Source organism: Ursus americanus, chromosome 12 (assembly GCF_024610735.1).
Source record: "Ursus americanus isolate L20-20 chromosome 12, mUrsAme1.1.p, whole genome shotgun sequence".
Classification (NCBI taxonomy): Eukaryota; Metazoa; Chordata; class Mammalia; order Carnivora; family Ursidae; genus Ursus; species Ursus americanus.
Window position 1 is genome coordinate 68109729 of NC_142138.1, and position 13966 is coordinate 68123694.

General features: G+C 45.1%; 1 protein-coding gene and 1 non-coding gene across 2 annotated transcripts in view; one reads left to right on the plus strand and one right to left on the minus strand.

Moving 5' to 3' along the window:
* The window catches only part of LOC123802715 (NBPF family member NBPF6-like), a 33792-nt gene extending 19826 nt beyond the window's left edge, over window positions 1–13966 (minus strand). Inside the window, exons 1-9 of the mRNA XM_087865739.1 lie at window positions 13490–13966; window positions 13181–13372; window positions 10919–11057; window positions 10084–10287; window positions 4116–4168; window positions 3702–3906; window positions 3068–3171; window positions 2433–2566; window positions 112–188 (exon numbers count right to left, since the gene is read on the minus strand). The gene's annotated coding sequence lies outside the window, so the exon portion shown is untranslated. The remainder of the gene's footprint in view (window positions 1–111; window positions 189–2432; window positions 2567–3067; window positions 3172–3701; window positions 3907–4115; window positions 4169–10083; window positions 10288–10918; window positions 11058–13180; window positions 13373–13489) is intronic.
* On the plus strand, window positions 12677–12748 carry TRNAQ-CUG (transfer RNA glutamine (anticodon CUG)). The gene has a single exon. It is a non-coding gene; the product is annotated as a tRNA-Gln (tRNA).

The window sequence follows — 13966 nt, forward strand, 5'->3', positions numbered from 1 at the left end:
CCTATTTGACAAGGCTCAAGAGTCAATATAAACACAGATTTATTTCAATTTATTTATAACCAACCAATCATTGTGTACATCACATATAGTTGTATACATTCCTTCTTTTACCTGTTTACTTTTGGATGTTGAGAGGATAGGACGTTACTCGCCTCTTCCACTGACATGCTGAATTACAGTTCTGCTCTCTGTTAAAACAAAACAAAACAAAAAGCTGCTTGACTTGTTATTCATCAAAGTCATCGTAGGATGTGTTTAAATCTCATTATTTGTAAGCATCATTAATTTTTAAAAGATTCTATTTATTTTAGAAAGAGTAGTGTGAGCTGGGAGAACAGAGGGGCAGACTCCGAGCAGGAGCAAGAATCTGAGGCAGACCCTGGGCTGAGCGTGGAGCCCAACTCGGGTCTTGACCTCACTACCATGAGATCATGACCCGAGCTGAAACCAAGAGTCAGACGCTTAACTGAATGAGCCACCCAGGTGCCCTTTGGTTTTCTAAGAATGGAAAAGTCATTTTTGGCTCAAGCCAATAGTGGATAACCTGTGAAAGAACTATTGCATTGCTCAACTTCAACCTACTCACATATTATTTTAATCTGATTGTTTTAGGTGCCTTCCCCATTCTCAATTGAGGCTCTCCTGTAATCAACCTGTCCTTATGGGAAACATCAGAAATCTACGCCCAAGTAACAGGCAGAATTTGAAATTCATTTCCCCATTCTATACCATCATCTAATATGCCCAGAGGGAACCATCAACAATTCTGGATACACCTAGAGGTAACTTGTACTTATCCTTACCTAGCTAATCCAGTCTCTATTCCATATTTTCTTTTTTTTTTAGTAAGATTTTTTATTATATTATGTTAGCCACCATACAGTACATCCCTAGTTTTTGATGTAAAGTTCCATGATTCATTACTTGCGTATAACACCCAGTGCACTATGCAATACGTGCCCTCCTTCATACCTATCACCAGCCTATCCCATTCCCCCACCCCCTGTCCTCTGAAGCCCTCAGTTTGTTTCCCAGAGGAGAAAATTAACTAGATACAAAGAAGTAGAGTGAATTGATGACCTTCCTCAGTACTAGTGAACAGCTTCCAACAGTAGGCCTTGACTCTTTGCATTTAAAGCATATTTGTATTTGGGAGTTTTTAATTTGGGGGGAACATTGTATGCATTTTCACTTTAGCATGTTTGTGTTCAACTTCCTTTATAGTATATGGTTAACAAGGCTACTGGACTAGTCAATATCCCCATAATTTCATGTTGAAAACTAGTATAGTTTTATAAATCAATAACCAACTAATACACAAGGTTATTATGGTTTTCTCATTGCCCTAAGGAACCGAAGTATACTGTGTCAATTACATACTTCAAATCCTAGACAGACTGTCACATAAAAAGTATTTAAGAAAATTAACTTATGAGAAAATATTCAACTTCGACAGTAATCAAATAACAAAGTACAAAAATTAAAATCATCATTGCATTAAAAAAAAGAATTATTGCAGATCATGGACTAAATTTTTAGTGTCCATCGAATCCAAAATTTTGCTAGATATGTTTTCTCAAGATCGTGTAATGTTACTATGAGCCAGCTCACCTGTAACTTCAAAAGCCCCAACCCTTTTTCTCCACCACCTAGGGGATACTGTCACAAACTCAGCCCAGCCCTTTCTTCTGTCAGTGGCCAGGTGATCTGTTTTATTGCATGACCCTCCTGGCAGAGCAACTTTCCAGCATGTTATGTGCATTAAGGGCTTCCTGTTTCTCTACGACCAATGCAAGAAAGTGGTTTGCTTTGTTATTTGGCATCTAGAGCCATGATTAGCGTCAGCTTTGTTTCCCCAGAAGTCATCAGGTGCTGTTAAATGCAATAACTTTTCTCCCACTACACTACACTTGACTCCACTCAAACATTATATTCCCTAAACCTTCACTTTCTGAGTAGATCCTTGACCCTTTCCATTCATGACCCCCAGGCAGCATTAAGAATATTACTAATATCATGTGGCTTCAGATGCAATGGTCTCCTACCCTGGGCCTTCCTGACCTTAGGGTAGAACTATCTGCAGTGAGAATGGACATTTCCAACCCTTATCCAAACATCATTGATCCCTCTAAGCCCACGCTTACGTGGAGGACATCGACCGTGAGGGCAGCTCCAAGGTCGAGGCTAGGTGCCTGAGGCAGAGCCTCATGGTCACATCCTCCTCCTCTTGGGATTGGTGCTTCCCAGCAGTTCAAACCAAGCCCGCTCCATCCTGTGGGGCACCTCGGCAGGTGCACAGGTTCACTGTGGCCTAAGTTACTCTCTTAGTCCTCCTTCCTCAGCTCGGGCACCTCCTTGCAGAGTCAGAAGCTGCTGTATGCATTCCGTGGTCTCCCTTGATTTCTTTGAACTCAACTTGTCCTTCTTCTTACCTCCTGCGCCAACCACCTGCTCCACCATTGCCTTGGCCATCTTTGGGTTATTCTCATCCTCCAAACGTGCTGCTTTTCTGTCTTCCATCGGCTCCTTCCGTTCTCTGTTTTCAGTGTGGGCTCAGCTCAGGCTCCTACAGGAGACACGCAGAGAAGTCAGGTCTCAGCTGCAGTCCCCAGGACTGTTTAACAGGCACCTCAGTCCCTCATGCACTCACAGAATCTGAGCAGGAGGTAACTTTGGAAAATTTGAATAACAACCTTATCTTACAGATGAGGAAACTGAGGCCCAGAGAGATTAATTGCCCCAAACTCCTTCATCACTTGATGGCAGCAGAGCCCCCACACTGGCCTTGGCTGCAAGCTTCCCTGTCGAGGCTCCTAACACATCCTCCAGAAACCCACAACAGAATTTCAGGGGACACTGAAATTAAAAGTTCCCCTTAAAAATGCATAAATAATTTTCAGGAGACTTTGGATTAAATCAGAAGGCCTATTTGGGGACAAATCTTTTCTCACAGCGATATAGCTCTCTTCCTTTTATTCACTTTTAAATCACTGGCTAATAGACCAGGATCACAGAACACAAGTGTATTACATAACACTCATCATGATCACAAATAAAATGCACTTACATGATTATCGCTCAGATATCTGACTCCTGTGCCAACATTCATTTCCCTGAGAGCTGGCATCGGTCTGCCTTGCTCAGCCATGTCCCCAGTGCCTCCATGACAGCCTGCCAGGTGAAACATTCAGTAAATACTTGTCAAGTGGATAAATAACAGTTACCAGGAATGATGAACTTTTACTGATCTCCAGTCCCAACCATATTTCTGTTCCAACTCTATCCCGGGTCTGTGCTGACGCAATAAAAGCACAGCCTTCAGAGAAGCTGTCCAAGAGTCCGATACCAGCTTCACATACGCTTTACTGGATCATTTAATTCTCTCTTTGAGCATATGTATCTCCTGTATGATAGAAAATGTATACTATAAATTAGGAAAGGCAGCATGAGCCACTGGAAAGTTAGATGTGAACTGGGACATCATGCAGCAGACAGGGCTCCAGTCCCTGGGCACCTGCTGCAGAGCTAAAGGACACCTACATCAGAGTCACTGTGGTGCTTGTTAGAATCCCCTGGGAATAAGGCAAAGAAGCTGCATTTCAGACAAAAACTCCAAGGAGATTCTCATGTATGAAAAAAGCCCATTTTAAACAAAGAGCCTAGGATGGAGATTCTGACGCCCCAGTGCTCACAAGACTGACCCCGCTTTGAGCAGACCAAGTCCCTCATCCAAGGTGGCTTTCAACGGAGAAAGGGGACATTTCCGGGAAGGGCTCCTACGTGATGTGGGTCCTGCTTCCAGGACTTGGGTTTTTAGGGTGTTTCCTCCTCGGCTCCAATTGCTGGGGGATGTCAGCCCTCATGGGAGTCATTTCTTTATGAAGACCTCTGTCATTTATTCTCCCCCTGGAGAAGAGACAGCAGAGATCAGTTCTGGGCTCCACAGTTCTAGCCTTCCTCCTAAGCCACCTGGGTAAACTGAAAGCATCATGACAGACAGAAATCAGGGTCAGGGAAGAGGATCCCAAAGGAGTGAGATGGTGAGGGCAGCCCCTCCTGGGAGTGAGAACCACAACAAGGTCACTCTCAGACCTGTTCAGGTGGGGATGACATACCAACCATTAAGGGGAGGATGCTGTCATGAGATGGAAGTGGAAGATCCAGAGGCCTGTGAGAGAAAGAAAAACAATAATAATGAATTAAATGAAGATGCAAACATATGCGAGCCCAGAAGTAAAGCCTCATGTCACAGAGTATTATTCCTGAGTCTTGAAACCTATCCAAGGAATTCTTGCTGAAGTTTATTTTGGTGGATTTCCAAATTATTTTGGATCAGTGACCTTTTTATACCTTCCATTTTCCCTCTTTTTGAACTGGAACCTGAATAATGTTGTCCTTTATCTGTCTCACTATTGCACAAGGGGGACAGATCAATTGTTCTGTAGTTTCTCAGGTCTACAGAGGGAGAGGAATTGTACCCTGTGGTTAATGGACACCCTCAGGAGTTTCATCCACACCTGATATAAATGATTTAGATGTGATTTTGTAATTTTGAGCTGATGACATTAACACGACTTTTGTTTGTTTGTTTGTTTTTACTTTGAACTGATGCTGCCATGGATGAAACTTTGGGAATATTAGGGGTAAGGTAAACGTATTTGCCTTTGGAAGGGACATGTATCCCTAATCCAGAGGATGGCCTGTAGTAAAGAGAAGTTAAAATGGTCTCCAAATATGTCTCCACCAAATCCCTAGAACTTGTTAGAGTGATGAGATATTGCTCCCATGATGATGTTGTTATATAGCATGGCTGACTTTAAGATGGGGAGATAATCTGGGTGGGCCAGATCTAATTGCATGACTTCTTAAAGAAGAGACCTTTCTCTGGCTGGCAGGAGAAGACAAAATCAGAGTGAAGCATGAGAAGGATTCAGTGCACCATTACTTGTCTGACAATGGAAAAGGCCCCATGAAAAAAGAATGGAGGCAGCTTCTAGAAGCAGAGCATGGCTGCTGTCTGATAGCCAACAAGAAAACAAGGACTTCAGTCCTACAACCACAAGCAACTGAATTATTTTTTTCCATTTAATTTAATTTAATTTTTAAATTTAAATTCAATTAATTAACATATAGTGTATTATTAGTTTCGGGGTACAGGTCTGTGATTCATTGGTCTTATATAACACCCAGTGCTCATTACATCACATGCCCTCCTTAATGTCCATCACCCAGTTACCCCATCCTCCCATCCCCCTCCCCTCCAGCAACCCTGTTTGTTTCCTATGATTAGGAGTCTCTTATGGTTTGTCTCCCTCTCTGGTTTTGTCTTGTTTTATTTTTTCCTCTTTTCCTTTATGAGCCTCCATTTTGTTTCTTAACTTCCACATATCAGTGAGATCATATAATAATTATCTTTCTCTGACTGACTTATTTCACTTAGCATAATACTCTCTAGTTCTATCCATGTCACTGAAAATGGCAATATTCCATTTTTGTTGGCTGCATAATATTCCATTGTGTATATATACCACATCTTCTTTATCCATTCATCTGTTGATGGACATCTGGGCTCTTTCCATAGTTTGGCTATTGTGGACATTGCTGCCATAAACATTGGGGTGTAGGTGCTCCTTTGGATCACTACATTTGCATCTTTGGGGTAAATATCCAGTAGTGCAGTTGCTGGGGCGTAGGGTAGGTCTATTTTCAAGTTTTTGAGGAACCTCCATACTGTTTTCCAGAATGGCTGCACCAGCTTGCATTCCCCAACAATGTAGGAGGATTCCCCTTTCTCTGCACCCTCATCAACAACTGTCGCTTCCTGATTTGTTAATTTTAGCCATTCTGACTGGTGTGAAGTGGTATCTCATTGTGGTTTTCATTTGTATTTCTCTGATGCCAAGTGATATTGAATACTTTTTCATGTGTCTGTTGGCCATTTGTATGTCTTCTTTGCAGAAATGTCTGTTCATGTCTTCTGCCCATTTCTTGATCAGATTATTTGTTCTTTGGGTGTTGAGTTTGATAAGTTCTTTATAAATGTTGGATACTAGCCCTTTATCTGATAAGACATTTGCAAATATCTTCTCTCATTTTGTCAGTTGTCTTTTGGTTTTGTCGACTGTTTCCTTTGCTGCGCAAAAGCTTTTTATCTTGATGAAGTTCCAATAGTTCATTTTTGCCTTTGTTTCCCTTGCCTTTGAAGACATGAAGCAAATGAATTCTTCCAGCAACTGTAGTGAACTTGGAAGAGGAGCCTGAGCATCAGATGAAAACAAAGCAAACTGACACCGGGATTTCAGACTTGTGAGACTCTACGCACAGAACCCACCCACGCTATTCCAGATTTCTGAATCTACAGGACTGTGAGATAACAAATGTGTGTTGTTTTAAACTACTGTTTTTGTAATCTGCTAATATGCAGCAATAAATCATTAATTCAGATGCTTATCTCTATATCTCTATTTTCCTGATTTTTAAAAAAGATTATTTATTTTAGAGAGAGAGAGAATGAGCAGGGGGAGGGGCAGAGGGAGAGAGAGAATCTCAAGCACACTCCCCACTGAGCGCAGAACCCACGGCTGGGCTCAATCTCACAACCCTGAGATCATGATCTGAGCCAAAAATCAAGAGTCAGTTGCCTAACTGACTGAGCCACCCAGGTACTCTGCTAGTTTCCTGATATTTTAATTTTCAGAAACATTATGTTAATTTCTATAAGAGAAAAAAAAATCAAAGAAGCACAGTAAAAATCTTGTGCTCACTTTCGCATGACTGTTCCCAAGCCCTGGTAACATAAAGGACATTGTGAAGGACATTTCAGGCGCTGGAGGAATGTCTCTCTAATGTTACTAACCAAACTTCTGAAAGAATAAAGATGGTATAATATTTAACTGCATGTTAAATATGTGAATTCATCATCTATCACCATTTCGTATAGCAGATAGTTTGTTGTTATTTTGTTTTCTTTTGTTTAGCTCCTTGTTCTCCTGAGCTACCAGACAAGATTTCATAGCAAGTACCACTTACCAGCACAGGAGAACCAATTCAAAAGAGCAATAGAACAATATGTTAAGTTCCCCCAAACAAAGTCCCTAGAATGCAACCTCTCTTCTAGTTATCACCAAAGAAAGAAAAGGACTTACTACATAAAGTCCCAATCTAATAAAATTTCAATTTAAATTATCTGTTTTCCAAATTGTTCTTTTGCTCAGGTGTAGTCACGGTAAGCAGGGATTAGGGATTGACTACAAAGAGGTTTGAAGGAATCTGGGGAGGCAAAGAAAATGTTCTAAAACTGGACTCTGGTGACAGACAACCCTATAAATATACTAAAATAATTGATCTGTACATTTGCAATTAGTAAATTTTATAGTATTGTGTAAAGGTTCTCCAGAAAAACAGGACCAATGGAGATGTATTATGAGTAATTGGCTCATGCAATTCTGAAGGCTAAGAAGCCCCATGATCTACCATTTGCAAGCTGCAGACCCAGAAACCCAGTGGTGTAATTTCAGTCTGAGTCCAAATGCCTGAGAACCAAGGGATCCAATGGTATAAATCCCAATCCAAGAGCAGGAGAAGGCACTGATGGGCCAGCTCAAGCAGAAAGACAAAAAGGAAAAATGGATCAATTTTTCCACTTTTTGTTTTATTCAGGTCCTCAAATAATTGGATGATACCCACACATATGATAGGAGGCAACCCACAAAACTAAGTCCATTGAATCAAATGTTAATTTCATCCAAAACATCCTCACAGACACACCCCAAAATAATGTTTATTCTAAGCACCCTTTGACTCAGCCAAATTGACGGATAAACTTAACCATTGTATATATGTTATTTACTTAAAAAAAAATATCAGGGCATCTGGGTGGCTCAGTCAGTTAAGCATCTGACTTCAGCTCAGGTCATGATCTCAGGGTCCTGGAATCAGGCTGGGTTGGGCTCCCCACTCAGCAGGGAGTTTGCTTGTCCCTCTTCCTCTGCTCCTCCCCTTGCTCGTACTCTCTCTCTCTCAAATAAATAAATAAAATCTTTTAAAAAAACCCAAAACAAACAAACTAGGTTTCTACTCCAACATGAGAAGAACTTGGAAGTCATCACTCTCATCCTTACAAGAAAAAATGCTGACAAAACTGAAAATCTATGACTCTTCTTGGACCAGACAAGTGAGGTCATAGGGCTTGTCACTCCCAAAAGTAGAGAGACAGGCTAATGAAGGGAATCACAGCTTATTGGGAACAGAAGCTACTGGAGCCAGCAGCTGGCAGAAATCTTCAACGGTAATTGACAAATTTCTGGAACCGAGTGTGGAATAGCTTGAGAGTTTAAAATTCCTGGGGGCACACATTTTGTGAGGTTTTACCTCCAGGAACCTGAGCAGGTTCTCCTGGTGAAGATTAGGAAAATCCCCAAAGGACTGATACTACCGACTTCAAGGTGATAAAGCGGTAAAGCTACGGTAATCAAAACAGGGTGGAATTGGTGAACACACAGACAAATAGACCAATGGGACAGAGTCAGAAATAGATCTCCATAAATAGAGTTAACTGATCTTTGACAAAGGAGCAAAAGCAATTTAATGATGAATGTATAATGATAGTCTTTTCAACAAATAGGGAGCAACTGGACATCTACATGCTAAAAAAGGGGGGGCTCTAGATAGAAACCTAATACTTTTCATAAAATTTAGGTCATAGACCATATAAAACTATAAAACTTCTAGAAGATAACGTAGGAGAAAATCTAAGTGACTTTGAGTTTGGTGATGACTTCTTAGATACAACACCAGAGACACAGTCCATGAAAGAAAAAATTGATAAGCTGGACTTCAATAAAACTAAAAACTTCCATTCTATGAAAGACACCACTAAGCCAATTAAAGACAAGACACAGACTGGGAGAAAATCTGGGCAAAACCTGTATCTGATGAAGGACTGGTATCCAAAATATACAAAGAACTCTTAAAGGTCAACAATAAAGCAAATGGCCCAGTTAAAAATGGGCAAAAGATCTAAACAGACACATCATCAGAAAAGATATACAGATGGCAAATAAGCCTATGAAAGATGCTCAGAATCATTTGTCATTAGAGAATTGTAAATTAAAACGACAATGAAATACCACTACACACTTATTAGAATAGCTAAAATCCCAATCACTGATGACAACAAATCCTGGGAAGGATGTGAATGAATAGGAACTCCCATTCATTAGTAATGGGAATGCAAAATTGTACAGCCACTTTAGAGGATGCTTTGGTGGTTTCTTACAAAACAAAACATACTATTACTTTTGATCGAGAAATCACAGCCAGATGAGGTATTTACCCAAATGAGGTGAAAACTTATGTTCAAGCAAGAACCTGCATATAGTGTTTATAGCAGATTTATTCATAACTGTCAAAAAGTGGAAGTAACCAAGATGTCCTTCGATAGGTGACTGGATAAACAAAGTGTGGTACATCTATAAAATGGTATTTAGCAATGAAAAGAAATGAACTATCAAGCCATAAAAGACATGCAGGAACCTTAATATTACATAGCATTAAGTGAAAGAAACCTACAGTAAAGTCTACATACGATGTGAGTCTAACTATAGGACATTCTGGAAAAGGCAAAACTATAGAGACAATGAAAAGATCAGTGATTGCCATAGGTCTGTGAGGAAAGGAGGGATAAATAAGCAGAACACTGGGACTTTTTAGACAGTGAAACTATCCTGTATGATACTGTGGTGGTGGATTCATGACATGCATGTGTTGAAACCCATAGAACTGTATGACAAAGAATGAACTCTAATGTAAATTACCGGCTTCAGTTAATAATGTGTCAATATTATTTCATCACTTGTAACAAACGCACCACAGTAATACAAGAATGTAAAAGGAAATTGTGTGAGGGAGGACGGGGTGCACATGAACTCATTTATTAATTTATCTGTAAACTCAAATTGTTCTTTAAAAACAACGTCTACCAATAATAATAATTTAAAAAGTAAGGATGCAACACTCTCAAACCAAAGTGTTCCTGGCATTCTGTAATGATGTGGTTAATACTGAGTGTTGAGGTTCACTAACCTAGAGTCTGACCAGTTGGTAATTTTGATGCCTGTGCCGTCAGCCTCTGGCCCCAGCAGTTCTCCGGGAATCCAGATGTTGGATCATATAGGTCAAGGTGGCCTTTGTGCTCCAGATGGAGCAGAGGGACCGGAGGCATCTGGTAAGAATGGAGAAAAACCATCCCACAGGGCAGAACTAGGTGAATTCAGGATGACACCCCACCTGCAACAGCAAATCAAAATGCGGGGTGAGGTGGAAGGACTGAGAGCTGCTGGGTGAGATCACCGCCTGAAAGATAAAAGCTGCTGGAGAAGCTTTGGTAAGTTTTGAGAATCGAAAGCCAGAAAATGCATTTCAGTAAAGACTAGAACTTCTGGTGATGGGCTTGAACCACCAACTTTCCACTGATAGCCATAGGCGCTGATTATACCACCAAGACCAGGTTATTACAAAATCTCAGTGTTGCTATGGGTGAGAACTTGCTCCCCAACCCCTCCATCCTCTGCTTAAAACACACTTAAAACCCGCTGGCGCTGGCAATGGAGACATTGAGTCTCGATATTGGGCAGAGTTTTGGGGCATTGATACTAGCGAGTGAGCACTCGAGGCCTCATGCCGGGCCCAGGGGCCTCCCCGCAAAGTCTCCCTGCTCTAGGTGACGACCACAGGCTCATGGGCCGAAGTCGTCCATTTGCCATTCTTCCCTAGCGTCACCTGTCGCGCTCACCTCGAGTTCCTCAGCCAGAACAGGTGCTCTGGCAAAGACACTAACCTGCTGTGCCCCCCAACTTGCTGCCTGTTCTCCGTGCCTCCAGAGGAGGGCTCCATCAGGCGGGACCTGGGGTCTACTCACCATGCAGCCCCTGTGCACAGCAGGGCCGAGCACCAATAGGCACCCAATAGATGCTCAGTGAAGATGCGTTCCGCAGCAGGGTGTTGGGAGGGACCAAAAATGTCACTGTGGACTCTTAGGTTTTAGTTCTAGAAGAACCCTGGAATGGAAGAATGTGAAAGACTTTCAAAACTGGTTGTTTTTTAAAATTGGCAGCTGAATCGTGTTAATGTCCGGATCGTGGAAACGTCTAGAGGGCACCACCTGGAATTGCACTGAGCTCTCCACCCAGGGCCTTGTGGCACCCTCAGCCTGTGGGGACGCCAACGGGGGAAAGGGTGAAGAGAAAGGTGAGGGTGGGACAACCAGTGAGAAGAGAAAAAAAACGAGAGAGAGATAGAGAGATGCAGTTATAGCCACCGAGGAAAAAGCCCAGGAGAAAATGCTGTCACCTACTTACACCTGACCACACCACCTTAGGTCTTGGGTGGCGAGCCTTGCTCATGGGGGGGGGGGGGGTACAGGGGCCATGGCAGCTTCCTTTCGAATCCCATTCATAATAGGGAGAGGACTCTCTGTCCTGGATTGAAGTCGGCAATGCTGTCTGATTTTACTCTTTGGACCCGGGAGCTCTCCCTGGGGCGAGGCTGCGCTGGGCGCACTTTTAAAGGACGGTTAAGTGTGGCGAGGCGCTGAGACTCAGCCCGAAGTCCTCATATAGGGACTCGGCAGCTCCCCCAGGACGGAGGCCCAGAGGGCGCGGCTCCAGGGCTCCCGACACCTCCAGGAGGACAGGGGCGGGGGGGATTTCTTGGTAAGCGTCTGGGTTCGAGTGGACCTTCGTCTAACTGGGAAGTTGGATTGGTTTTCTTCGGACAAGACGTTGGGGCATCCTCGGTGATGCTGACCCCAGGACGTCGTGTCTGAGGGGACCACGGGAGGCGCCGTTGTCCTTCCACTTACAACGGCTTCCAGAGGACTAGGTAGCCCGCAGGTTTCAATTTCCCTGGACTTTGCCTGTCGGATTTAGCTTGCGGAACGCGATGTCGCCGTTTGGGGTCGCCCCAGCCACCCAGTCGCCTTGGAGCAGCCTCTCCTGCCCAGATCTTGGGGACTGGCTGCGGACCCTCAGTCATTCCTCTGGGGCCACCTCACTCCGCCTCCCCAACATGGACCCCGAAAGAGCCCTGACCAGAGAGAAAGGTCTTCCTCATCGTCCTCTCAGACTGGGTAGCCCAATCCTACGCTGGCCTGAAGAGTGGCGGTTTGAAGGGAAGAGAAGGAAAAGGAGCAGTAGCCAAGAAGGAAGGAAAGGAGGAGATTGAGGGAGCTAGAGAAAATGGGTGGTGAGGAAGACAGCAAGAAAGACGGGAAGGAAATAGGATCAGGAATGGAATGGGAGGGGCTGGAATCCCAGAATTCGGAGGATCACCGGAGCTCCCAGGGCGGTGGGAAGAGCACAAGTGCAAAGGGACGGAAAGGAACACCTGGTTTTTTTCTGGCAGGAACTTCACCTCAGGGCAGGAAACTAGTCATCCAGGCAGAGCAGGTGCACCTCCCTGTGGCTAAGCTGCAAATGGACGTGATTTCGTTCCCCGACTCGCGAGCCCGGAGAGCGGCAGGGAGAACGTGAGTAGCGGCGACTCCTCGCGGGTCTCGGAGCTCTGCTCCAACCCCGGGGGGAGAAGACGAAACCGGCAGGAGGCGCATCCCGGGAACGCAGGGCGGAGGAAGGCGATGTGCAGACACCTCGGAGAGGCAGGCCAACCTGCGCCCGGTGGTTCCATGGTGTAATGGTGAGCACTCTGGACTCTGAATCCAGCGATCCGAGTTCAAGTCTCGGTGGAACCTTCCCCTTTGGGCCAAGCCGCAGCCACCTTTTACTCTCTTCTCCAATACCGAGCGACTGACACCTGCCTTCCCGTTCCCGCTGCCCCCGCTCCGGGGAGGGAAACTCCGGGGGCGTCGCGCGCGGGTCCGGCTTGGGCGCCTCGCAGCCGCGTGCCCCGCGCTCTGCCGCCTCCTCCTCAGGAATCGGGGACCCAGAAGCCCGCGTCTCAGAGTGGCGTCCCCCCCCACACACACACACTCCCCACGGACACAGGCGGGGCACCGGGCCAGTGCTGCCCCTCGTCGGGGTGCCCCTCGGGCCTCGGGATAAAAGGCGGCGGCGGCGGCCACTAAATCCTGCACCGCGAGGGGCGTCCCGCCGCGCGTCCTGAAATTGCACCCATTAGCCTGCACGCGTAGAAAACGATAGCAGTAAGAAACAGCGCTCCTTACCTCGGTCGCGCGGTGGCGAGACTGAAGTTTCGGGTCCTGGGTTCAAGCATAGGGTCGGGTGATTTTCGTTTAATTTTTCTCGGATCCTTTCCCACCAGCTACCAGAAGAATCGCGAGTCTCTGTTCAGGCCAGTAGGGGTCGCGGTTGTCCTAAACTTTGTACTTCAGTGTGGGGCGTCTCCTCCGCAAACCCTAAACCCAGGGAAAGAGAGATTCTGGCTGGGGATTCTCTGTGCCTGACCTGCGGCCGCCCTCGGGGCTTCTCCCGGGGCGAAGGTGACGTGAGCCAGGGCAGCTCCGAGTCCTGACCTGCGTTGCTCCCCCTCGTTCCTGGGGCGGCTCTGCTCCACGGAGAAGACGCCTTAGGACGGGACATGACGGAAACACGCCGGTTCTCTTCTGCTGGGTAGAAAAATCCGGTCCCAAGTTCTGAAGGATCTCATAGCTAGTGAAATGTTCGCCGCCAAATCTTAGTTTTGAAACTTCCACCAGTTCACAAAGGACTGTAAAATACAACTTTTTCAAAGGCTCGCTTTGAGGGTCTGAGAAGCAAGGGGTGAGGGCCGGAAGGCGGGAGGGGAGAAACGGGAAAGCGGAGACCGGAGGAGAAAGAAGATAGGAAGGAGAAGGGGCGGAATCCGAGGGCGGGGAGCCTGGTGTTCGCAGCGCTGGTTCAGTTGCCGCTTCTGGCTCAGTCTGGAGCGCTCCCGCGTTTGGGTTGAATCTCCTTGATCCCCTGAGAACTTCGGCTCTGCCTGGAAAGTGCGAACGTACGTTCCTGGCGTT